General features: G+C 42.1%; 1 long non-coding RNA gene across 2 annotated transcripts; it reads right to left on the reverse strand.

The window, feature by feature from the left end:
* Positions 1-639: 639 nt before the first annotated feature.
* Positions 640-15,117, reverse strand: LOC115569573 (uncharacterized). 2 transcript variants are annotated; one of them, XR_003981556.1, is made up of 6 exons: positions 15,006-15,117; positions 9,882-9,924; positions 5,156-5,200; positions 4,842-4,880; positions 2,747-2,822; positions 640-1,208 (listed from the first exon to the last, which is right to left on the reverse strand). It is a non-coding gene; the product is annotated as an uncharacterized LOC115569573 (long non-coding RNA). The 2 variants fall into 2 exon arrangements; XR_003981557.1 differs by having other exon boundaries at positions 9,882-9,962.
* Between the last annotated feature and the right edge of the window lie 12,517 nt (positions 15,118-27,634).

A 27,634-nucleotide genomic window follows, 5' to 3' on the forward strand; every position in this document is an offset into this window, starting at 1 on the left:
GTTCTTGAAATTTCATTCATCTTCTTTAAAGACAACTTCTTTAGTACGCTGAAGTCTTGATCGACATTAAACTGCCCTGATTTAATCATGGGTAAATAGGATAAACAATTCAGAAAATACTGGGTTCATTCCCCCAAAGTCTATAAACCTGTGGTTATTAAAGAGCTGCTACCAACATATATGTATACACTGTAAAATTTTTCACTGTAAATGTACAGTAAATTACTGGCTACTAATTGCATTACTTTCACAGTAATTTTACAGTAATTTATTTTGAATATTTCACAGTAATGTACTGTACATGTTTCACAATAATGTACTGTAAATATTTCACAGTAAAATACAATGCATCTACAGCTGTACACTGTAACTTCACAGTTGCCATGCCCATGGAATTACTGTGATATAGCAGTATGTAGCTGTGGAATTACAGTATCTTGCTGTATGTAAATTACAGTAATTGCCTGTATTTTCACATTTTTATTGTAAAAGTAATGCAACCAGTAGCCAGTAATTTACTGTAAATTTACAACTTAAATAATACTGTTACATATTGCAAATTTGACTTACCTGTGATTTTACCACACAAACATGCTTTGGATTTGCTAAATTAAAAGTCAAAACAAGAACAAAGAAAACAAAGACAATACTCATTTTAATTTTTTTTCAAATTTATAAAACTATCAAATTCAACAATTTACTAGAGCTGTCTCTGAACATAAACATGAACATGAATTTTCATTTTTAAAGAGCAGATTCAGCTATTAAGTGCTGATATATTTATTCCCTGTCTAATGTCAATATTGATACCAGTATTGATGTGTTACATGGCTGGGGTAGTTATGTAATCAGGTTACAGCTCAAAATCATACTTTGGTGTCACTAACTGAATCTATGAATCAATCAATATTAAATCGAATCAATATCAAATTGTGATTAATCGATAGCAGGAAATTGGTTACCATACCCAACCCACACGTCAATTTAAAACTTTTAAACATATACGGTATAAACAATACAGTAAAAATTAACAACTTATGAACATATACAAAATGAACATTCTTACGTCAACTACGTGACAATTTCATATTTACACTGATCACTCAAAGTCAACAAGTTTCCTTTGGAGCGTGCTCACGTGTTGATTGATGCCTCCACGCTTCTTCTTTGAATTTGAGCCCATCTCAGGGTTAATGCCCAAGAAGCACCTGTAAACAATAAACCAAAGACAACTTTCAGTTTTACAGATTTAATATTGCATTGTTTATCAAAGGCACATGCAGTGGTGCCCCTTCCTCTTTAACTAAATCCGACCTACACCAAAGAAATTAGTATTGAAAGCCAAGCAAGATTTATACAAATCAGTCGTGTAGAAATTGAGATACACATGCGAACACTGAAAAACAAACCCTTGTAATGAAAATAGTAATGGAAATTCCTGAGACAATAATGCACTAAAGTTGATGAAGTTTACCAAACATGTCCACAGCTCACAGGTTGTGTGCTCTCTTTGCCATGCTATCAAAAGGAGAAAGTTGAGGAGTGCTGGGCTGCTGAATTTGATTCAGATTGACCAAATACAGAGGACAAATTAGAGAATGCTCATGTGGTCCCATCCCCACCTGTCCTTCAGTGGACAGCATCCAAAAGCTAGGCTTGATCATGTCGCCTGAAATGAACAAACATACCCATCTTGCACTATTTTAAAGAAGTGGAATGCTGCACAAGAGAGCAATGCTTATATTTCATTCATTTAAATGTTCAGCAACATTGAATGCTTTTGAAAACAGTGACCCACTCATTGACCATTGTTAGTGGTCTAATTGACTGTCTCTTGCACACCTGACGCCAGAGAACATTGAGCCCTACCTTGCTCGTGCATTTTTTAAGTCTCTAAGATTTGGTTTTAACTAGGGATGCCCTGATCATGTTTTTTTTTATAATCATATAATTTTTATCATCACTGATCTCCTTCATTAATGAGCCAGATCAGTTGATCCAATCTTTTTACTGACAGTTTTTGTATAGCTTCAGCCTTTAAAAAACGCCACCCGGTGCAAATTTACATAAGCAGTTAACAAGTAGCTCAGCTGATGTTAGCAAACAGTCCAGATTGTAAACTTGAATTTACACCCTGCTGAAAATATGACACTGGACATGTCTCAATACACACATTTAACAAATACAATCAATCTATATAGAGATCTGTGAAAAAAAGCAGCTTTCATTGATGTGAGCATCAATGTGCAAGTTAGTGTGTATGTATGTTATGTTGACAGTCCGTTTGCTGGTCAAAGTCAGCTGGGTCGGAAAACAGTGGTTTGCAGCATGCTCTGCTAAGAAATGACTCACGTATCAATTATTTTTGTAATCGGCAACTATAAAACAAATAGAATTCGCTAATCTCATATTTACTGTATACCGAAGATCGGACGATTTTGATTGATGGCTGATCTATTGGGGCTTCCTAAGTGATACAGTTCCAAACCAAATTTTAATCAAGGCACTACCCTGGAATGCTGGAAAAAGCAATCTGAAATCTCTAAAATCATTTACTGTACACCACTACTGATGCACTACTGCTTAAGCTCAAACTCAGAAATAAAAACAATATTGGGGGAAAAAACATGTCAAGAGACCAATAAACAAGTTATGTGAAATGATCATGTAGTGACTTTTCTGTTAATTTTTAAAATAACCACATACAGCTCGAAATATCAATATAAAATCCAGATATCGACAGTACCTTGGACAATCAAGCAGGGGGTGCTTGGTAACGTCACTGTCCTCTGCACATCAGCGGCTGTTATGGAGGACCAAACCTGACATAGGTATAAATAAATAAATAAATGCATAAATGCATAAATAAATACATAAATACATAAATAAATAAATACATGCTGAAATAAATAAATAAATGTATAAATAAATACATGCATAAATAAATGAATAAATAAATAAATGCTTAAATAAATGTATAAATAAATATATAAAAGTATAAATAAAAGAATAAATGCTTTTTATTTATTTATACATTTCTGTTCACCTACATTTATTTATTTCTGTATTTCTGTTCACCTACATTTATTTATTTCTGTATTTCTGTGTCCATATGTAAATGAGGAGGTAGGAGGTCCTAACCTCAGTCAAGAGCATGATTGGTCAAATCGGAGAGCCAGACAAAAGCAAACGATTCCTGATCTCAAGCCTCGCTCTCTGTAACGTTGTAAAACAGCTCCAGTTAGCTTAATGGCCTCAACCAGTGTGACAGGTTAACTGGCGTTCATTTTAACTTGCGAGGGTCCCAGATGTGCTGGTGGTGTGGTTTGAGAATCCTGTCTGGAGAGCCATGTCCGCTAACCAGGAAAAACATTCTGCTTATCGCTCCAAGTCATGAATACGTGTATTCGTTTTGACGTGGCTTGAACACTTCTATCCACACGGAGAAGCTGGGGCTGCGACTTGGAAACCACTGCTAGACGAGCGCTACAGAGCACAAATCGTCCAAAAGTGCATGTTGTCGGTCTCATATCTTTGTCGTGAATCTCTGTACTCTTAAACAACTCATGTGTGGAACAGTATTAAGCATATTTGTTCACGCGGAGCGGCTCAAGAGCGGCGTGGACACCGCTGTTAGCAGTTAGCTGTTAGCTTTTAGCTGAGAGCGTAGCGTCCAGGTTAACTGTTGACACGTTACCACCGAGAGTGAGATACATGTCTGGGCTTTCCTATGAACCATTGTCGCAACTGGTGTTTGTATCACAGGTTGATCTGGACGTCTCACGATTTGCCACAGCTGATTGACCTCATGCTGAGCTCGGGCTGGATGTCAACGTACTCTGCAGACTGTTTGACCAGCAGGCTGTATGACAGTGTACAGTTTTCACACCGACTTAGCTTCAGCTTAATAACGATGTATGCGGCTCGGAACAATGGCTTTAAGCGACCATTTGAACAGTGCGGAATGAAAAATACCCGATGGTAACCGGTGTCACAAGGTAGCCTGGACGCTGCGCTACAGCGAGCAGCTAACAGTCTCCACTCCGCTCTCGAGCCGCTCGGCGTGAACAAATGCCTCAGCCTGTTCCACCCATGAGTTATTTGAGAGTACAGACATTCACAACAAAGATATGAGACCGACAACATGCACTTTTGGATGATTTGTGCTCTGTAGCGCTCGTCTAGAATACACATATACATGACTTGGAGCGATGAGCAGAATGTTTTTCCTGGTTAGCGGACTTGGCTGAGGACCCCTCTCTCTCCAGACGGGATTCTCAAACCACACCACCAGCACACCTGGGACCCTCGCAAGTTAAAATGAACGCCAGACAAATTCATAACTAAACCAGAGCTCATGAACAAATGTCAACAACTGCAGCTAACAGTTAGCTGAGCAGGCCTGCTGGTAGCCAGCAACATTCCTGTACAGTGTAAAGGAATCAGCGCTGCTAGTAAGGCAGAAGTAGTAGACCCTCATCGAGCACACTCCTGTAACCAATCATGCTCTTGACAGAGGTTAGGACCTCCTACCTTACATATGGACACAGAAATACAGAAATAAATATATGTAGGTGAACAGAAATACAGAAATAAATAAATGTAGGTGAACAGGAATACAGAAATAAATAAATGTAGGTGAACAGAAATTTATAAATGAATAAAAAGCATTTATTCTTTTATTTATACTTTTATTTACTTATTTATACATTTATTTCAGCATTTATTTATTTATTCATTTATTTATGCATGTATTTATTTATGCATTTATTTCAACATTTATTTATTTATTTCAACATTTATTTATTTATGCATTTATGCATTTATTTATTTATTTATACTTATGTCAGGTTTGGTCCTCCATAGGCTGTGGCACACGGCTGTAAAATAAGAAACAACAAAGCATTGTAGCGTATTCAACATGGTGCATAAGAGACGTTTCACTGGTTCCAATGATTTAGAGGTTAATCAGAGCAAATGTTATGTGACAACATGTGAATGAATGCGATTAAATTACTGACTATAAGCTTAATTTGACCCAAATGTCATTTGCTAGTTTGATGAGACATTCAGTGGTGGATCAAAGCACAATATCAAAAAGAAAACCACTTGATTTTCTCAGATTATTTACACAGTTTTATGTGCTATTTTTTACCTCAACAGCCTGCTCCAGGGATCACTGTCCTTGTTTAAACTGCCTCTGAAAAAGAATGGAGGGCAATTAGTGACAGATCATATTCGGTTGCTATGGCGCCGCACTAGGTGGCAGCCTGTAGCAGCAGCTCCCGTGGGTTTTTCAGTTTTTTCGTAGTTTTTGTTGTATTTGTGTTGTGTTTGTGTTCTGGTTTTCTCTGAACTTTTGGCGGCTCTTCTCCGGAGACTGGGAGAGGACGAACACCTTTCTTTTTTTTCTTTTTTGAACTTTTACGGCACTTTTTGTGATGTTTTTGCTAGCCCTAGCAACGGAGGGTCAGGAGCGCATCATTGAGTGCATTGTTTACACACGCGACCAGCTGATTGTGCTGTGTGAACCTGCACTGCTACTCCGGGGCCAGGCCTGAGGTCCTGAAGGAGCTGCGGAGGAGACGCTGTGGCTGCAGAGCCGGAGTGAAACGGAGGGTGAAGAGGAGGAGACACAGACCGGCTGTACCGGCGATCGTCATGGGAAACGTGAGGTCTCTGGGGAACAAGACGGACGAGCTCACTGCGCTGATAAAGTCTCAGAGGGAATATCGTGAGTGCAGTGTGTTGTGTTTCACGGAGACATGGCTTCACTCACACATCCCGGACCACAGTGTGGCGATTCCCGGCTTCAGCACTGTTCGGGCGGACAGGGACGTGACAAGCAGCGGAAAGAAGAAAGGAGGAGGGAATGCACTGTATGTGAGTGAGAGGTGGTGTAATCCCAGACATGTTCATGTGAAGAAACGTCTCTGTACCCCGGACATTGAACTGTTGACTGTGGGGATGAGGCCTTATTATTTGCCCCGGGAATTCACGTCCGCCATCATTATCGGTGTGTACGTTCCTCCTTCAGCTGATGCAGCGCTGGCCTGTGACGTCATCCACTCTGCTGTTGCCCAGATACAGACGCAGCATCCTAACGCATTTATTGTCATCACTGGGGATTTTAATCACGTCTCACTGGACAAAACCCTTCCAACATTTCACCAGTATGTTGACTGCCCCACCAGAGACTGTAACACACTGGATCTGTTGTATGCAAATGCTAAGGATGCATACAGTCCCACAGCCCTCCCCCCTCTCGGAAGATCTGACCACAACCTGGTTCTGCTGACCCCTAAGTATATCCCCCTTGTTCAGCGGCAGCCTGTCCACACTAGGAGCGTGAGGAGGTGGACTCAGGAGGCTGCTGACGCACTACAGGACTGCTTTGAGTCGACAGACTGGGATGCACTTGTTGAGCCACATGGAGAGGATCTCGACAGCATGACCGACTGCATCACAGAATACATCAGGTTCTGTGAACACACCACCATGCCAACCCGGACTGTACGCTGCTTCCCTAATAATAAGCCGTGGATCACCAATGACCTGAAAGCCCTTCTTAACAAGAAGAAGAGGGCGTTCAGGTCTGGAGACAGGGAAGAACTGAGGAGAGTGCAGCATAAACTCAGGGATATGCTGAGGGCCTGTAAAGATGCCTACAGGAGGAAGCTGGAGGCCAAACTCCAGCAGAACAATGTGAGGGATGTGTGGACTGGTATGAAGCAGATCACTGGGTGTAAGGTGAGCGGCAGACAGTCATCGGGCAGCCTGGAGAGGGCAAACGAGCTGAACAGATTCTTCAATAGGTTCAGCTCACAGCCTTCTGTCGTCTCCATGACACCTCCAGACCCCCACACACCCTCACTGCCCCAAATGCTTCCTCCCCTCCTCCCTCACTCCTCTGATGTGAGCTCTCCTGTGCAGCACCTCTCCTTCTTCTCCTCCTCCTCCTCCTCCTCCTCCACCTCTTCCTCCTCCACCTCCTCCTCCTCTACCTCCTCCTCCTCCACCTTCACCTCCTCCTCCACCTCCTCGTCCTCCACTGAAGACACCGGCTGCCTCCCCCGCATGACTGTGGCTGCAGGCCAGGTTAGGAGACAGCTGGAGAGACTCCACCAGCAGAAGGCTGCAGGCCCTGACGGTATCAGCCCCAGGATCCTGAAGACATGTGCCAGCCAGCTGTCTCCTGTCCTACAACACCTCTACAACCTGAGCCTGGGTCAGGAGAGAATACCGGTGCTTTGGAAGACTTCCTGCCTGGTTCCTGTTCCAAAGAAGTCGACACCATCAGACCTCAATGACTATCGACCAGTGGCCCTCACATCTTACGTCATGAAGGTGCTGGAGAGACTGGTTTTGGCCAACCTGAGGCCGCAGGTGAGAGCCCTGCTAGACCCTCTGCAATTTGCTTACCAGCCCCACTTGGGAGTTGATGACGCTGTCATCTACCTGCTGCAACGAGCCCATTCGCACCTGGATGGTGGAGGAGGCACTGTGAGAATCACATTCTTTGATTTCTCTAGTGCTTTTAACACCATTCAGCCACTGCTACTGGGGGAGAAGCTGTGGGTGATGGGTGTAGACGACACAATGATCTCCTGGATTACTGACTACCTGACAGGCAGGCCACAGTTTGTCCGTATGGGCAGTGTTCTGTCTGATGCGGTGGTTAGTGATACCGGAGCTCCACAGGGGACTGTACTGTCTCCTTTCCTGTTCACCTTATACACCACTGACTTTCAGTACAACACCGGGTCGTGTCACCTGCAAAAGTTTTCTGACAACTCGGCTGTTGTTGGGTGTATAAGTGAGGGACAGGAGGAGGAGTACAGGGCACTGGTAGACAACTTTGTGGAGTGGACTGGACAGAATCACCTGCGGCTGAACATCTGCAAGACCAGAGAGATGGTGATAGATTTCAGGAAGAAGAGGAAGACGGCTTTCCAACCTCTGTGCATTCTGGGAAAGGATGTGGAGGCGGTGGAGGATTACAAGTACCTGGGTGTTACCATCAACCACAGACTGGACTGGAGATCTAACACTGAAGCTGTTTACAAGAAGGGGATGAGCAGACCTTCCTGAGGAAGCTGAGATCCTTCAACGTGTGCAGCAAGATGTTGGAGATCTTTTATCAGTCTGTGGTGGCCAGTGTACTTTTCTTTGCTGTGGTTTGTTGGGGAAGCAGCATCGGAGCCAGCGACACCAACAGACTCAACAAACTGATCAGGAAGGCTGGCTCTGTGATTGGCTGCAAACAGGACACTCTGGAGGCTGTGGTGGAGAGGAGGACACAGAAAAAACTGTTATCCATCATGGATAATCCTCTCCACCCTCTCCAACTCACACTGGTCAGACAGCGGAGCACCTTCTCCGGAAGGCTGCTTCAGCTTCGCTGTCGTAGCAACAGATACAGGAAATCTTTCCTGCCACAAGCCATCACTTTATACAATAACTCTCTCACCTCTGCCTGACAGAGAACTCTGGTCTCTCTACTGTTTTGTTGTATATATTATTATTGTTATAGTATATTTTGCATATTTTGTTTTGTTGAATATATTATTATTGTTTATTGTTTATAGCACACTGTGCACTGTATATATACACTATGTATATATTGGATTCTATTTATGTTTTGTACAAAGTGTTTTATTTGCGGACCCACTACTGCTGTAACAAAATAATTTCCCAGTCTGGGATCATTAAAGTAATTCTATCTATCTATCTATCTATCTATCTATCTATACTTTAAGCTGGAAGAGATTAGTAGTCAATCAAATACTCATGCATATCTCTCCCATCGATATGACCACCAAATGAAAGCACATGATTTCAACTTTCCAAAGATATAAGTTACTTCTCTGTGAGGCAAACCTTCGCGGAGAAAAACGGCTTTGTAATGACTTAGTTGCTGCAGCTGGAGGCTAACGTTAGCTTACTTTAACTTTAGCTAATTTGCGGCGAAAACGCTGCGTATTCTCGGTCAAATAGCTCACACACTATGCCTCCTAACGACATGTGGAGACGAATAGATGAAAACACATGATTTCAGCTACTATATAAGTTACTTCTCTGTGAGGCAAAGCTTTGCGGAGAAAAACGGCTTTGAAATGACTTAACAGCCAAAAAAGTGGAGCATAAAGTGACGTTACCTTGATCCAAAGATCGTTCATTTACTAACATTAACTCACACAACTAATATAAGTTGTGACAAGCTGCCTAAAATGTAATCATGTTAGAGAACGGTATATCCTATTCGCCGGTATCCACCTGTCGTCTCTTCTTGGTCCCACAATGCAGCGCGGTTCAAGCGCGATTCAACTTTTACAGTAATCTGTTGTGTTGCCACAGAGGATGGTTTGAATACAGTATTTTTACTGTGAAATAATACAGTAAAATGTTGTTAAATCCTGGTATCAGTTTTTCTCACAGTAATTTACTTGATTTCATAGAAAATTACAGTATTATATTGTGATTATTACAGTTAAAGCCTTTAAAGTGATAATACAGTAAATTATTGTGAAATATTACAATGAAATGTTGTTAAATTCTGGTAACATTTTACAGTGTACATATAACATATATATGACATTTTACATTGCAAAAGCTAATACAAACTATATATATACATTCTAAATGACTGCAAACAGATATCATTGTATTGGTATTTGTACATTTTGTACTGCAAATCCTTGTTAATTCTCTGTAATTACTATATTTTGTGTCCATGTATGCCAATGCCCCTTTGCTGCTGAGTACAGAAAATATGTGTGTGTGTGTGTGTGTGTGTGTGTGTGTGTGTGTGTGTGTGTGTGTGTGTGTGTGTGTGTCTGTGCAGTTAGAGAGGCTAACACACCAGACCAGACACCACTTACCCCTGCCTGTCATCTTCAAACACTGATGAATGGACCCAGCTACCTGCTGACACACACACACACACACACACAGTGTTCGTACTTTGTGATGGTGTGTATGTGGTTTAGAGACAGACAGCAGACAGAAGAGACAATCAGCTGGTGCTATCGTAAGCAGTGAGAGATTATGAATCAGAATTCATTCATCATGTTAGGAGCCATTTAAACAGATGGAGCAGGGGGTGGATTATGATGTGTGATTGTTGTGTTGGATGTGTGTGTGTGTGTGTGTGTGTGTGTGTGTGTGTGTGTGTGTGTGTGAGAGAGAGAGAGGGAGTGAGAGAAAGAGAGAGTGGGTTTGCTCCTGAGAGGTAGGATTAGAACTGTTTTTCAATTTCCTGGGTGAGGCATCACAACTCCTGAACAGCCACATGGGTAGCAGGTGTAAAGCTGACTTTGGGGAGTCCAGCGCACTGCAAGTGTGAATAGCAATCAACCTCACCCACCCTGGTGTGTGTGTGTGTGTGTGTGTGTGTGTGTGTGTGTGTGTGTGTGTGTGTGTGTGTGTGTGTTTGGAAAGGGCTACTTTTGGCTCTGTGGAAAGCGGAGCTCATGTTGATACTTTGTTATTCAGCCTTTCATTACACACTGCTTGGCATGCAAACACTAACACACACACACACACACTCACACACACACACACCCACACTTTCACAGACCCAAAATCACAAACACACACTCAACTCCAGCATGATAAATATGCAATATTCTGTCCATGCCAAAACACATAGCACTAGGACTGGGAATACTGGAAACACTGGGCTCCAGTCTGACACGGTCACCTCTTAACTGGACTGTTTCCATGGACTAGAGCTCAGCTGAAGCCAGAGGAACTGATGAAGATTCACTGGGGTCTTTGAAGTTCAAATACTCCCAATAAACCAAACAATATGGATCTGTAGCAGTAATGTTACCCCTACTGAGTATGATTATTGTCATGTCACACAAATAAAATGTTACACTGTGAATTTTAACATTTTTTAAAATGGTATCTCCAATTTCTTTCTTTATTTCTGTATTTTCATTGAGTTTTGTCAAATCAGTCAATGTGTCTGCTAACTTGCATGTGTTTTAAACATTTGTGTACATTCTCCTAAATGTCATCAGTGCATTTCCAGGGTGGTGAAGATGTATTCTTCCTGTGGTCCTCTCTTCTATGATTTGTGCTTCTGTATAATCTTACCAACTGTTATGGCAAAAATAACCTCACCACAAAAAGGACAGCATCAATCAAAACATTCAAGACAACCTATGATTACATTTTTCTGACAAGTCATGTCCTGTGGCAAAGCAAATGATGATGCAAAACCTGCAAAGGAGATGGTTGGGCCATCCCCACAACATGAGACAAAGCTCCCTGATTGGAATCAAATTGGGGATGTTGCAAATATGTGGTGTGCTGTAACCACTCAGCTCCAAACAAAAAGGGTGGTGTAGATGCTGCTACATCAGACCTGGAGAGTATTACTTCACTGAAAGAAGAGCAAAGAAGCACACTGAGGGCTTTTATCTGTGGAAAAGATGTTTCACTCCTCTTTCGACTGACATTGGTGTGAGTTTAATTTATCACCAGGCTCCACTAGTAGTGCTCTCCGACTTCGTCACATGGTTCATTGATCTGACCAGTTTAAGTGCGCATTGATAGATGATGAGAAAGAGATGGGGCTCTATCTTGCACTAAGCGCAATTGACTTTGTACACTGGCGCTTGTATAATTCCTATTTTGCATTCGGCGCACATTGGAATTTTCCCTCCACAGACGCAGGTCCTTAAATCAGGGAATGAATTTGCGATCCTGGGGGCGGTTCAGCGAAAAGAGGAGGCGTGTTCCGGCGCAAACGTTCACTGGTGCTATTTTGCTGTATCAGAAAACACTTCCGCAACAGACCAGGAAAAACCTAGTCTAAAGTCAGTGGCGCTTATTCAGATGCTATTTTAAGGGCGCATGCTCCATCTACAAGGAAGCAGTTCCCATTTTTGCAAACCATACAAAAAAAAGTTGAAAAGATTTAAACAGAAGAACTAATTCTTTTTCCCTCTGATATGCAACGAGCCCGCCGTAGCCGTGAGGGTCCGGGAGTGGCAATGCCCGATGTGCTCCTAGTGGAGCGGGTGGACGGAGATGGAGTTGGGGGAGGAGGAGGAAGGGGCACAACAGGAGCAGGTGGTGCGTTTGGAGACTTGAGGCGATGTGCCTGAGAGGCAACAGCAACATCGCCACCCGGTCAAGACGGGCATTAATACCTTGCCGCATCCCGGACAGTGCGGTCCGGTCTGACAATGCTGCCACGGCGTGTAGTGGGTCTGGATCCTCTGCACCTTGGTGTTTGCGCTGCTCCGTCATCAGCTGGCCGTTGCGCACTGCTCCCGAGGCCCGGTGCGATGTCATGGGGATGCCAGCCATAGAAACAATTGTGGCAATTTCCTCCCACGCCCGTTTAACCAAAGCTAATTTGGGTGGGTTTCTTCCATCCCCATACAATGCCACTTCTCTGTCTTTTACGGCCCTGTCGAGAACATCGGCCTCCTCGGCTGTGAACCGCTCCTGGCGTGCGCCTGGCAAATTTGCCATTATAATAGCAATCCGCCATGGAACAAGCGCACCTGCTATTAAAGGGAATGTGAGATGACGCTCTGATTGGTTTATTGCACGTTACGCCCAAACCACACCTATGAATAATGTAGCTACTTCAGACCAACTCATTTTAGATTTGCGTCGGGTGCAAGAGTCATTTACCCCGCCGGCATAATAGCGACAGCGCCTGAGATCCGCCCACAAAGCTACTTGCGTTTTGCGTTTGATACTTGCGTTTCAGATGGTTAAGATAGAGCCCATGGTTTGTCCAATCATCTGGCAAGTTTTTTCTGTGCCACTCCAGCATCAAGAGTTACTCTAGTGTTATGTATATAAAGACCTAGAAAAATCTGTGTCAGAGTGGTTGGATGGTTCATTCACTGGACCTTACCATAGTTTGCATGTGACCAAGAGTTATGAGTGATTTGTTTTTAAGTTATGTTATCTAAGTAAGTTAATATGAGTAAATGTAGTTGCTTTGATTTAGGCTCCAAAACTAGGTTAGGTTTAGAAAAAGATCATACTTCATACACATAGAAATCAAGTACAGTGAACGTTTCAGAATTGTAATAGCAGTCCAAAAGTTTATTTTGAAAGTCAGATGTAGCAGATGTATAAGTGCAAACTTGACCAAAGCAATTTCAAAAACTGATGCTAGGGGGTGAGGAGAGCATCGTATTTCTGAAGCTGAAGGCCACTGTCCTAGCTGCTGCATTTAATGAGTTAGGACTGAGGACATGTTTGCCTAATACTGGTTACTTTTAACCCTGAGGGTAATCGTTCCCTAACCATAGTAGTTAAACTAACCTTAATAGTTAACCCAAGTAGGGCTATATTTTTAACCATGACAATGAACATCCTTGTTGGTCAAACATTAAACAAATCGTTTTTCAGATCATTTTTGGCAAACGAGTCAAAATTAATGTTGTAAGTCAATGCCATCTGTGTCTGTAGCTACTGCGGTGTTGGAAGATCCCCCTCAGGGTATCAGCAGTACAAAAATCAGAAGCTGTCAGTGTATCACCTCACTAGATAGCAATTAACATGGAGTTTGAGAGACTTCTGACAGAAGCAAGACATCATAGCTGCGTAACGGAGTTTCTCTTCTGTCTTCCCAATTTTACCTCGAAGTGAAATTTAATAAGTTAAACCAAAGGATGCAAAGTATGAGTCATTCATCATTAGAGAGCCATTAATGTGCATTACAGTCAGTGCAATCCATCTCAAGTACTTTCCAGGAGGAACTAAGATGTACAATTTTGCAGCACAGACAAAAACTAATGCCTTTTCTTTTCAGTCCCTGATTTTCCAGTTAAAGATCAACCTTTATGAATAATTCCATTGAAATCGTGTTTGTGGAAGAAAAAATATGATACACGTTTTCCTCCTTACAAGAGCAGGCAAGTCTTTATTTCAATTTTATTCCAGCGAATAAAGAATGAGTAGTTTCTGACCCTTTAAAACATGAGGACTGCTTTAAGGGGAGGACAATTAAAAGAGGGATAAGAGGCTCAAGGAGGGGTGGGCTGAGAGGGGGGAACTGATTCTCACACAGAAACAAGGAAAGATGAAGCAGCCAAATAACCACTTTAAAGGGCTTTATGAATGACCCTGAATTTTCAGCATGTGTGATAAAGATTTTTAGTGCAAGTGATGAAAATATTGCAGCACATTATTGCAGGTTTGAGGGTGGATTATACAAACATTTCATGCGAGCAGAGCTGCAGTGGAGGCACAAGACTTTCACAGGTTAAGAGGTTACAGGCAATTTGTTGTGTTTGTTGCTGACTTAATTAATTTTGGGAAATGCCTGTAAGAGATTTTTATGTCTGTTTAAACAAATTCGCTGATAATAGCTGCCAGCATGGCTGGCAAAAATACTTGCTCAATGCACTGCTACTAAAGAAAACAGAAGCAACTGAAGACAGCAGACAGAGATATTAAGTGCCATTATTGGAATCTGGTGGCTACAGCAGCAAATGCTAATGCTAGGTTAAGAACAAATAAGTCAATAATATCTCAATCACGCAATCAAAAAGAAAAGAAAAATGTATATTTAAAATAAGGTTTACCTCATATGCTACAGTACAAAGCATGGAGATAACTAACCTGTTCATTCAGTCTATTTGCATGTGTGTCTTAGTCTAAATGTGTCTAGCTTTCAGGGACACCATAGTGTCACCTAAAAATATCCTGGAATATCCAGGGAGAATTTGTATGTACAATATCACCTAAACCTCCTAAATATACCATAATAAGATGATCACATTAAACCAGATCTATCCTTATAGCCAGATACCACTACGCTAATTAAGACAATTTGTTTTTTATTCAATTTTGTAGAAATGTAATTGACTTGGATCTAGCATTCCAACTAGTCGCTTTTTGCACAAATGCTTTTCACTTAATAACAATTTCCAGAATTTAGACATTGCAGAGTCTCAGTACGTTCGAATGGTACACACTTCATATTTTTGGTCTACATTGTTTCTAGTAGCAGAAAATTATACCTTAGATTCCGTGACAGTGCTAACCACTGAGCCTGTGCGTCTCCTCCCAGTCAGTTCTGAGTTCCGAGTGAAAAAGGTCAAAGCTTCAAGTCTATTATGGAACAATGCAAATCCATTTCATAGGACCATCTGCACTGTCTGCTTCTCTTTTCTTCAGCAGCTGGACAGAGGGGGCGGGGATGGCGGTTACAGACAGACAGACAGATTGAGCAGATGGCTCATACACTATCGCTTCCAATTAATCTCTGGCTTTCACTGCAACTCTTCTTAACCTGCACTCGCTGGCCCAATCATCGAGCTACACCAAAACCCATATGGCTGGGAAACTCGCACAGGTGGCAGTTTGTCCCCGGCATGCCGCCAGAGCAACATACGAACAGAGTCGACACACAAATACACACCACTGCACACTTACTCATGGGTACTCTTTACACCCAGAACAGATATATGCACACTCAAACAGAAAACTCACTCCACTGTAGCTTTTTACTTGCTCATACTGTCCCATTAGACTTCATGAGCACATGCTGAGTGCATGAAACAAGACAACATTAGAAGGTTGATGTGGTAGATTATTGTAGTAAATAAATTGTTTTATGATATTGTTATGCAAGTATTTTGAGAAACAACCCATCACCTTTTTGTTTTCTCCTTTTCGTTTTTCTTCTACTCTTCATCACTGTTCAAACCTTGCCAGAAAGCAATGTGGATTGTTTTTTTGTTCACTAATGTATGAGTTTTAACAGCTTTACAGGTGTAGCGTGGCTGATCTTGTGAGAGCAGCATTCCATAGTAATGCCTCTGACACATTCTTCTGTTGTTGGCAATCACATGGCAATGGTGCAACCGAACTACACACCCTACAAATGATTGGTTGTTCGTGTGACACTTTTCAGCTCCATTATCAAGGGATATGATAGGCTGTTTATAACCCAGGGTGTATTCTCTGTGTGCTGTCAAGTTTGCATTTAATGCATACATGTGAATCTATTGAACATTTTATCAAACACTATCTTCTTATTGCTATCACCACATGTGTATTGCTGATACATATTACTAATGTTTTATCACCCAGGTCTACTGCGCTGACAACAACATATCGCCTTTTGTAATGATGTTACAAACTAACTCTTTGTTAAGCTTTAAAAACAAAGCTGAAATACAGAAAAACATGGAGAACAAGAAAACCAAAATGAGCCACTAGGACATAGTTGTTGCAGATTCCAAGGTTGAAGTTTTTCCAGACCTGGCGAAGTGTACAGAGATAAATTACAACCTGGCTGTTGGCAAAATGACACTTATGTTCCCGGTTACTTCAGAAAGAAGTACAACACATGGCGCTGACTGTGTATCTCACCAACGCATTTCCCAGAAACAAACAAACAAACAAAAAAAAAGGCGCAGACGGAGGCGGTAAATGAATGTACATACATACGTACACACATTTAAGACCTAACTAAATGTAATTTAAGACCTATGCAAAACCTATATGCAAAATATGGATGTATTTTAGACTTTTCAAGGCCTAATAAGGCCTAATTGAGATTGTTAATTTTTTTTAATTTTTAAGACCCCGCGGAAACCCACGGAAAAACACTGGAGAGAGGCAACGATAAGCAAGACATTACACAAGAGGGAAACATTTTCAAAATAAGACAGGAAACTAGATACGAGAGCATAAACTGGTATCATAACACTCTTGTATTGACAGTTTCTGTTCTGAAGAATGTGAAGCCTTAAAGGAGTCATCACCTGGTTTTTTACATATCCAGTCCCTCTTGGATCGCTTTGGATCAATTCTTAAAACTTAATAGAATAAAAAAAAATAAAAAAAAATAAAACATAGAGCTTGTTCTGACACTTTTACATACTGCGACTTTCTCACGCGAGATTATGCGCGAAGGTTTTGACCGGTCCGGATGTGCATTGTATTAATATGTAATGAGGCGCGCGTTGATTGGCCGCAGGAAGGACAGAGCCGGAATGGGGGGCGAGCCTGCATGCACACACAGACTCCAAAACATAAACAGCCCCCTGTCATGGCGCACACACTAAATGACGAACCTTATGGAATTCAGGCATTTATGTACGAGCCAGAGTCGGAAACCAAACGGGAGAGTGAAGAGGCAGAGACGGTGGAAGAGACACGTTTACAGCAGGATGTCCCGGTAACGTCACCACAGGAGCAGAGTCAAAATCTCGTGCTTTAGGAACGCGCACTATTGTGCGCTATTCCTGTTCGGAAAAAGAGCCAAAGCGAAAAAATAAGCCACTTTCAAACTCCAGCTTTTCAGGCAAGTTTCAACAGAGGTCAGACACCAATATGCATGATTTAACGAGAGAAATTGCGATTTCCGGGTGATGACTCCTTTAACACGGTGAACTGCAGTTTAAGTGAAAACACAACAGGTTTAAACTTCACCTGCGCACATTTTGGAAGTAAAAGGACATGCTGATAAATTATGAAATAAAAGTGATTAAAGTAATTAATAATTTGATTTTAGGATGGTTTACATTCACTGTAGGGCGGTTTAAACTCTTTTCTTGGAGGTTCCAGAATGGTGGTGAAAAGAGTTTGTCTGGAGCCCTGACTAAGGTTAAAAGAAAAAGTAATACTTTTGTAGTAGGTGTGTCCAGCACTGAAATTGACTCCTTCAGTTCCCTATACTTGCCTAAATAGGAAAACGTGGGTGTCATGGCAAAACTATTTGGTCGGTCAGAAAATGAGTTGAGAGTTTTCTGGTCCCCCACTTTTATTGTTTAGGTCCATTTACAGTTTACCATTGTACCTGTCATGGTAGGAAAAGCCCACTGGGACACATGAATGCAACAGAACCATTGATAATGTTTATGGTGACACATTGTCCCACTGTGACAAATCAAAATGTCAGCTTGGAAAATGCCTTGTTAAAGTTATAAATTGAAATGTGCAACTCAAATTGTTCGAATCCCTGTTCAATCATATGTGTGATAACTCAAAAGGGGAACTGTAACCCTTGACTTGAGATGTTGATGAAGGTTCTCAGTCATCTAGGTCTAGTAAATTCAAAGTGCTATATCGTAGGCAACTGGACTTGTTTCAGCTTCTTGAATATATTTCACCTCTCATCCAAGAGGATTCTTTAGTTCAAACAAAGTGGAGGGGAGTTACAGGCAATTAAACTCTGTTAGGGAGTGTCCTTACAGAGTCTTTAAGGTCACATGTGAGCTCTGAGTTTCAGAGTTGCTTGGGTCACATGTGAGTCTTTGACCAGACCAGCATTCATATTCATGTGTGTCGTTTTGGCTAGAAGGGTCCAGGTGTGAATGGGTGTTGAGCTGTCTCGGGAGAGAACTCAGGACAGCATTGTAAGTGTATAAGTAGTGTTGTAGCCCACCTCCTCTGTTCAAATATGGTAGTTCCAGTTTGATGTAGATGGATTCTCTCAAGCCTCTTTCAAACCATCTGTCTTCTCTGGCCAAGATGTGAACATTGCTGTTCTCTAAGGCAGTGGTCCCAAACCTTTTTTGCAGCACAGACCGGTTTCATGTAGGGGGGGGGAGTTATGCACTTTGTTTTTAAATTACAAAACAAAGTGCATAAACACACGAAGTGTATTCCTTTCTGCTCCGTAACTTACTAAGGTAACATGCAGTCTCCAGCAGTTGTCCACTCGCTGTCCCCGCAGCTACAGTTCAGCCACTTTATCAGCCAACTTGAATACCTATTCTTCCGTCTCATTGTAATTCCTTTTTTTCTTTGCAGAGCAAAGACGAAGACGTTTGTTTTACATTCAATTTAGCAAGCTTGAGGGCTTATTTTTTTAGGGTATACCCTGACTGGAACAGGTACGTGTCAAGCACGCCAACAGGAACATACGGATGTTGTTAAAAGAGGATCCGTTTTTCAAAATAAAACAACTTTCCGAGTATGATCGTCAATATAACGGAAATAAAATAACGTATTTATTCTTTCTCTGCGGCCCGGTACCAAACGACCCACGGAGCGGTACAGATCCGCGGCCCGGTTGTTGGGGACCCCTGCTCTAAGGAATGTCCCTTACCCTTCAAATCTAAGCAGACTGCAGAGTCTTGACCCGAGAAGGATGGAAACTGTTTTTAAGATGATTAATTTTTCTCTTTAAAAAGAACTGGTGTCTCATTCAGTCTGTTCATCTGTCTTTCCTGTTGATCCTGCAAAATGTTTCTCCAGAAAAGGGTTGGTGGCTTGGTTTGATGATATCTATAAGGGTTATGAATGAAACAATATATTGAACCAAAGGAAGTGGTTAAATGCATTAAGCCTGTCTCTCCTCCTGGACAAGCTGTGTTAGTTCTAGCGTCAAGCCCCTGTAACAAACCAGTTCTCCCAATACTAAGCAAACACACCTATAGAATGGCTCTTTGTGCAAGATCCTAAAGCAATTCATGCTAAAGTTGTCTATACTATTCCCACTGTACCTTAAGTAAATTCCATTTTGGCCTCTTTACCAACCTATTCTTATACAGTAACAGTCTTTTGTTCAGCCTTCTGTCTCTATTCCATTGCATCCCAAGAGACAGTATCTCTTTGCTTTCACCTTCGAATGTTAGCAATAAGTATGGTTGAAGGTGGTGCAGGTTTTCTGAGAATCATCTATGTGTAGGCTTCAGCAGCCTAGGGAAGGCTTGATGAACTTGTACTCTCTGGTAGATGTATGTTGCTTCATTTAACCATGGAATCCTTGTGGCCTGCCATTCTCAGGAATCCCACAAAATATATTCCATTCTCCTCCTGAATTGTACATTACAAGATCATAGGGCATTGCCTGACAAGTTGTAAAACTGTCAGCCTAGTGTGGCGAGGAGGAGGTGAAAGAAAAGAAAGGGACAATACAACTAATTTTACTAAAGAGCTCAACAACGCCACCCTGGGAGTTTCACCCAGGGAATTATTCTCTGACACAAGGCACACAGGTTTGCAGTCACTCAGAGGGCAAGAGACATGGTTCAAAGTTCAAAATACATTTTTATTTTCATACATTCTTAAAAATCACTGATAAAACTCACTCACACAAGAGAAAAACAAACCTAATCAGGGCTGAGGCCGAAGTGGATGGACGAAGGCTAGTGCAGGGGAGGGATCCACATAAATAAAGAAACAAACTTAAGTCACCGGGCACACGTGGCAGACGCACTCTCAGTGAAGAAAAACCCACTCCCAGGGACACAGCAAGACAAGACGAGGGAGGATGCCACCACCAGGTCACCAGCACCGCCACCACCGGCCTACAGCAACTGAAAAGGGAGGAAATAACAAATTAGTGGGGTTGCACAAACACACACACACACACACACACGCACGCACACACACACACACACACACACACACACGCGCGCGCACACACACACACACACACACACACACACGAAAAGAAAACCTAACAAAACCATAACAGACAGATCACAGGCTTAAACAATGTCTCAAATAACTGCCCAATATAACCAAAGAAAGAAATCAAGAAAACAAAACTTGATTACCTAATTTACAAAAGAACTCTCAATTAACGAGATTTACAAAATAGAATTACATAAACAAAATCCAGAATGAACTCAAACAAACACTCAAAAATAATGAAACAAGATCCACACATTCATACACTCATTCACTGAGCATAAGGGAGACCAGTCCCTGGTTAAAAAGATAATCTTGACTGGCCCGCGGCGTGCGGCTGACCAATTGTCCTGTGCAAGACAACGTGGCAGTGAAACCTCCAATAGCAGGACAACGCCGTAATGGCACGCAGCAGCAGCAAATATGAACGGTATGAACGTAGTAAACACAAAGCAGCAGCGGCACAAGGAGGTGGCTGCAGTAACACCTTTTTAGTAGCACAGACACTCACACTCACGAGAGGAGGGAGGGACAAAGGACTCCAGGCAGCCGCCAGCATTTACCTGTGACCACACTAGCATTAGCCACCTAGTAGCATCAACCACAACGCAGAGAGAGACGACACTTACCACTGCCAAACAATTACAGCAGCGCACACAGGGACAGGGAGCACGGAGCAGCACACACAATCACCCTATAACACAACGCAAATGCCTTAAGCATAATGATCAAAATCAAACGAGCAGTGAGGTGAAGCAGCATGCAGCCATACCCGTCGGGCACACAACCTCTCACCCGGAGGTGACTAGGAGAGCGCAGAGGAAGAACCGGTGGGCGGACTACCGCTTTTGTACCGGCCCACCCCAATGCTTAGCAGAAATGAGGAACGGAAACCATAGTAACCAAATGTAAACAAAAAGGGGTGAGAGGAAACAAGACAAAATGCTTGTCCTGCTACACTAGGATAACCTGGGTACATTTCAGAAAGCGAACAGATTGAATCTGTTGTCTGTAGACACACAAAGGTACAACTACTGTCACAATCTATGGCTGCAGTTGTTCTGTGTTGTGTTTTTTGTGCTTGTTTGTTCTGTTTGCTTGCAGAGGTGCACTGGAAGGCTGGGCGGAGTTTGCAGGAGGGATCTCACACACACGCACACCTGCAGCAGGTTGATAATCAGTGCCCACTTCAAAGCCCTGATACTCTTGCTACCTGCTGCCAAATGATTTTGTTAACCACATGCGGTATATGGCTCCATCGATAGTGTCTTCTAGGTTTACTCTAGTGTTTATGTGTTTTTAGTAGTGACTTCCTGATCGCCGACAGACTAATGACTCTGCTTCATTGTACTGATTCCTCAGGACTTCTGCAGCACTCCACCTGTCCTGCGCTCCTCTGAGTGGCTACACACCGGAGGCTCTCCAGCGCCTCCGTGAACTACCTCACCTTTGTCCTCTACCTCTCAGTCCCAGTCCCCAGCAGTCTCAAGCTCCAACCATCATCTGCTGTGACATTACTTGTGTTCAAATAAATAACCTTTTCATCCTGCCCCAGCCTCGTGTCCGCTTTTGGGTTCAACCAGGTTGTACGAACTGTAGCAACTACTCTACAATGATCTCTGTCCTTGAGGCTGCCACACTGTACTTTGCAACTGACCCTATGCAATGGACTGAAAAAATGATGGCAGAATTTGGAGGCTTGAAGGCTGCTCTTACTTCTGCATCGACCGTGGGCTTGCCAGACTTTAATGAGAAGAAATGTTTCACCTCAGGCACCTCAGTTATAAAGCAACACCTTTCACCTTTAAAGTCACCAGGCAGCTGAGTGAAGTGTTAGGGACAGGTTGGAAGTTTCCTGTTCCTTGTGAACTCCAGAGCTCAGAACAGATAGAGAAAATGAAAGGCACAGTTAAGGCAAAGCTAGCAGAAATTCTGTGAGAACAGATTTGAAATGGGCAGATGTTGTCTTTAGTGCTGTATGTCATCAGAAGTACACCTAATAGAACCACAAGGCACAAGGGAGAGACTTATGTCAATAGATGCAGGTCAGCCACTCACAGCTATCCTGTTCACTGCATGAAAAGTGGGATTTTCATCCCTGTAAACGCCTGAAAATCTCCCTAATTTTTGGCAGTTAACGACAATTTACAGCCTGTGAATGTCGCGTTTGTCTGTGCCTCATATTGATGGAAACGAACCATGACGTATGTGGAGCTTGCAGAGGTGCTAATTGTTCTAATTAGAACATGAATAGCAGCAAAACCACGCCTGGCCAAAGAATGTGTGGGCTGGCTTGAATTTCCTCACTCAGTATTGGATGAAACCACTACTTATAAACAAGAAAAATCACTGGTGATTGGTTGGCAGATCTGTCACTATTGGTCACCATGGGTCAGTATAAATGTAAACCCCAATAATATTATTATTATTATTATTATTATTATTATTATTATTATTATTATTATTATTATTAATAATAATATGGACACAACACATCTATTAATGCACCTGAAAAATAATCACATTGACCAAAAACGGATCTAATCTAAAGAGTCTTACCCTCTTTGTTGTCGATCGACTCCGAGCTGAACTCCTCACAGCTTCTGCCTGCGATGCAAGATCTGGTTGTTTGTACCTTAAGCTCCTGTGTACTGTAATATGTCTTACAGGCAGCTGGAAAACAATTAATTGAGTGGTATGAATAAAACAACATAAGTCACAGTAAAATTAAACAAGGAAGGATAAACACAATGGCGTCATTATCAGCATCATGTAAATCTGGACTTCCAGACATAGCTCAGAGCTAATAGGAGGTCACGGCCTTATGAGGCGAGGTTAGTCTGGGAGAACAAAATGCTCGCAGCGATAAACCTCTGTGTCTCTCTGCGGCAGCGAAGCGCCGTCCATCGGCGACACTCTCGGTGGCGACCCGGCAAAGCTCCTCCCTCTCAGTGCCAAAAAAACACGCGCATCAGCTTGCATAAAGACCACTCTCTGCGCACTCGCTGTCTCTGTGTACACGCTCGTTGTCCCCCTCTGAGCCTTCTGCTCGCTTGACTTTGCTGAGTTTTGGCACTCTGGGGGCTGGCATTGAATAGACGGCCCCGCAACCTTCAAGTATTTTAATGGAGAGGGCAAAATATCAGGAACACTGATGAATATGTAAAGGGGGGGGGGTGAGAAGTGGAGATAATTATTGAGAGTAGAAGAAGGTTATTTTAAGGGGGACACAGGTTCTGGTGAATTTTATTGGGGGAGAGCACACTGACAGTGACCAAGTGAAGGAGAGGACAGGAACAATTTATGCCGGTGCACCACACAATTTATTGCAAGATATTATCTTTCATAAAAGACACCACAGAACATGAAAACCTTAAAAGGTTTTAAAACCAAATTCTACAACGAAAGCTGCACACGTTAAAATAATCCTTTCACAATTTGGGATTCAGAGAGTCTATTGTGACAACCAGACCGACAGGGGTGGTAGCGAGCTCCGCATCTGCGACAGGTGCTGTAGGTGTTTCCCCCAGTCAGCGTCCCCAAAGACATCTGAACATAAAACACACAGCCAATACGGGGGTCCACACAACACACAAGTTGTGGTATAGTCGCACAATTACAGGCCAGAGCGTTACAATGGCCCAAGGAGTTACTTACCCGCCAGGCAGAACATCATGCCCTGCCGCTGCGAGTATGTCACGTTACAGCGCACTGGGTTCGTTTCCTTCTGTTCGGTGCTTCACGCTGACTGGTCTTCACTCCAGCCCACTTGGGGCCCTCAGACCTAGGGCCTCATTTATAAAACTGTGCGTAGGATTGACATTAAAAGGTTGCGTATGCACGAAACACAGAAAGTGCGTAAGCACAAAAATATCCTGATTTATAAAACAGTGTGCACGCACGTCCTATGCCGATTTCCCTTTATAAATCACAATCCACTCTAAATGTGGCGCACCTGTGCGGGTCATACCACGCCCATAGTCGCCTATGAATATTCAGAGAAACACCCTTAATTAATTTTCATTCATGACTGAAAGCATGCCGAAAGCAGAGAGAAAGGCGAAGAAGCGCAGTTCCACTCAGTGTGAGGTGGAAGTTCCCCCGCAGGGGGGTGGTCGCTACAGTACCCTCTTGGGAGTCAAAACGCGTGCTAAACTGCCCTCTTGGGTGGAAAAACCACTCTAAACTGCCCCCTTGGCTGGTTAAAACATGATAAACTGTCCACTTGGGTGGCAAAAGGGCGTCTTTAAGTGCCCTCCTCATTGGCAAAACACACTAAACTGCCCTCTTAGGTGAAAATAAAACACTTAATTGCTCTCTTGGGTGGTTAAAACAAGTTTAAGCGCACTCCCGGTTGGCAAAACATGATAAACTGCCCTCTAGTCTTGGGTGGTATAAACGTGTGCTTAAGTGCCCTCGTGGTTGGTAAAACACAACTGCTCTCTTGGGTGGAAAAACATACTAAACTGCTGCCATTGGATGGAGAATATTGATTCCAAATTAAGGCATGCACGCTTTCCCAGAGTAATTTTATGGTCTCAACAAGTTAAACCCTGTTTATGTTCAATACACTTTGTATGGCCATTAGCCCATATTTTCTGTTTTTTTTTAAATTAATTAATTAATTTCAGTTTATTTTATTAGCCGATAGGCTGATAAACTTTCTAGATTTTATTTTCAATTTACAATTCAGGCTAGGTCAGTTAGATTCATTGTATTTAGTAAATGATGGAATAAACTGATAGCAGCTAGATGGATGGTAACTTAAGTTTTAAGAACACATTCCCGTTGTTAAAATAAGTCCATTCCATCTATTTAAGTATTCAGTTTTAGACACACTCTCTCCCAAATGGTCACATGTCAGTGGGGACTTAATACTGACTGAAGTGCAACCCGGCATCCTACTGCTGTGTGAGGTAGGTAGCTAATATAGCAAGCTGTCTATTAAGTTACCAATTTTGCATTACTAAATACTAGTGTATGTAGCCTGGAAGTGCTATTATTAGGTAGAGATGCATATCACATGTTTAAGCCTAGGCTGAGGAGCTAGCCTAGCTAAGTCTTGCGGGAATAGCTTTTTAAAGCTAGCCAGTAAAATTAAAAGTGGGGTTAGCATTGCATATCAGGGTTTCCGCCAGGTTTAAGTTGACCCCCCGCCAGGCTAAGCATTTGGGATTTTTTATTCTATTTTAATTTTTAAAAATGCTTTTCCTTAAAATGCCTTTTTAAGTGCACAGCTCAGTTGGAAACATATACAGTGGCTTGCAAAAGTATTCACCCCCTTTGAACTTTTCCACATTTTGTCACGTTACAACCACAAACGTAATTGTATATTAATGAGATTTCATGTGATAGACCAACACAAAGGGGTGCATAATTGTGAAGTGGAAGGAAAATGATACAAGGTTTTCAAACATTTTTAAAAATAAAAGAAAAGTGTGGTGTGCAAAAGTATTCACCCCACTTTACTCTGATACACTTAAATAAAATCCAGTGCAACCAATTGCCTTCAGAAGTCACCTAATTAGTAAAAGGAGTCCACCTGTGTGAAATCTAATCTTAGTGTAAATACAGCTGTTCTGTGAAGGCCTCAGAGGTTTGCTAGAGAACATTGTTTAACGAACAGCATCATGAAGCCCAAGGAACACACCGGACAGGTCACGGATAAAGTTGTGGAGAAGTTTAAAGCATGGTTAGGATATGAAAAAATATCCCAAGCTTTGAACATTTCACAGAGCACTGTTCAATCCATGGGATGGGAAGATGGATGGAGCCAAATACAGGACAATCTTAGAAGAAAACCTGTTAGAGTCTGCAAAAGACTTGAGACTGGGGCGGAGGTTCACCTTCCAGCAGGACAACGAGCCTAAACATACAGCCAGAGCTACAATGGAATGGTTTAGATCAAAGCATATTCATATGTTAGAACGGCCCAGTCAAAGTCCAGGTCTAAATCCAAGTGAGAATCTTTGGCAAGACTTGAAAATTGCTGTTCACAGACACTCTCCATCCAATCAGACTAAACTTGAGCTATTTTGCAAGAAGGAATGGGCCAATATTTCAGTCTCTATATGTGCATCGCTGGTAGAGACTTACCCCGAAAGACTTGCAGCTGTCATTGCAGGGAAAGGTGGTTCTACAAAGTATTGACTCAGGGCGGTGAATACTTTTGCACACCACACTTTTCTGTTTTTTATTTTTAAAAATGTTTAAAAACCATGTATCATTTTCCTTCCACTTCACAAATATGCACCACTTTGTGTTGGTCTATCACATAAAACCCCATTAAAATACATTTACATTTGTGGTTGTAACATGACAAAATGTGGAAAAGTTCAAGGGGGGTGAATACTTTTGCAAGCCACTGTATGTCCATGCTTCATCATAGTTTGTTTCTTTTGAGGTGTCAAATAAATATTTTAAATGTGTATTGTTCCATGTGTTTTTATCACAGAGCCCTATTGGGTGAAGAAAACACACTAAACTCCAGAAGACTATTAAGACCAAGAAACACTATGAAACATTACTGTTGCAATGACTTTTATGTTGGGTCACTTTTTGATCTATATTGAGCCAGAACTATATCTCACAGAACCAGTTTGGATTATCTGGTGCTAATTTGGTGTTAAAAAGCACTAGAATACAGGAAATGGCATCTACTTAATTGAAAATGTTCTGGGGGACCCTCAGACCACCTAGGGTTTTATTTCCTTCATACATCCATGTCTCTGTGTGTTCTTCACAGTCCAATGTTGAATCTACACAGTTCTCGTGGATGCTGATCCTAACTACAAATTAACTTGAGTAGTCTGTCTAGTTAGTCTGTTTTAAGGCTATATAATGTGTCATTTGTATAACATATAAACATGTCTAAAGTGCCCTCGGCAACACACGGAACTTAGTGCCCTCTTCAGTGGCGAGAACGCGCTGTATGTGCCCTTTTTTTTCTTTTCGCCCCTGCCCTTCAAAAAGTCTGTGCACGCCACTGCCCATCAGCCACTCGTTTGCTGTTTGCCACATCCTCCAACAGTGCCAAAGCAGCCATTGTATGCCATTACGCATTGTGAATGCATGCCTTTATATACCCATCTATTAGGTAATATCTGCTACACATGTGAGAATAATCTGATTGACTAACAGTCCTTCAGACTAACAATATAAGATAATTATAGTCTTTATTTGTATGGCAACAAAACACAGTTACAAAGTGTTTTATGCGTTATGCATTGAAAATGGAGATAAAACTAAATGGCTGGACCCTGCGCCTCTCTAACAC

Source organism: Sparus aurata, chromosome 19 (assembly GCF_900880675.1).
Source record: "Sparus aurata chromosome 19, fSpaAur1.1, whole genome shotgun sequence".
Lineage (NCBI taxonomy): Eukaryota > Metazoa > Chordata > Actinopteri > Spariformes > Sparidae > Sparus > Sparus aurata.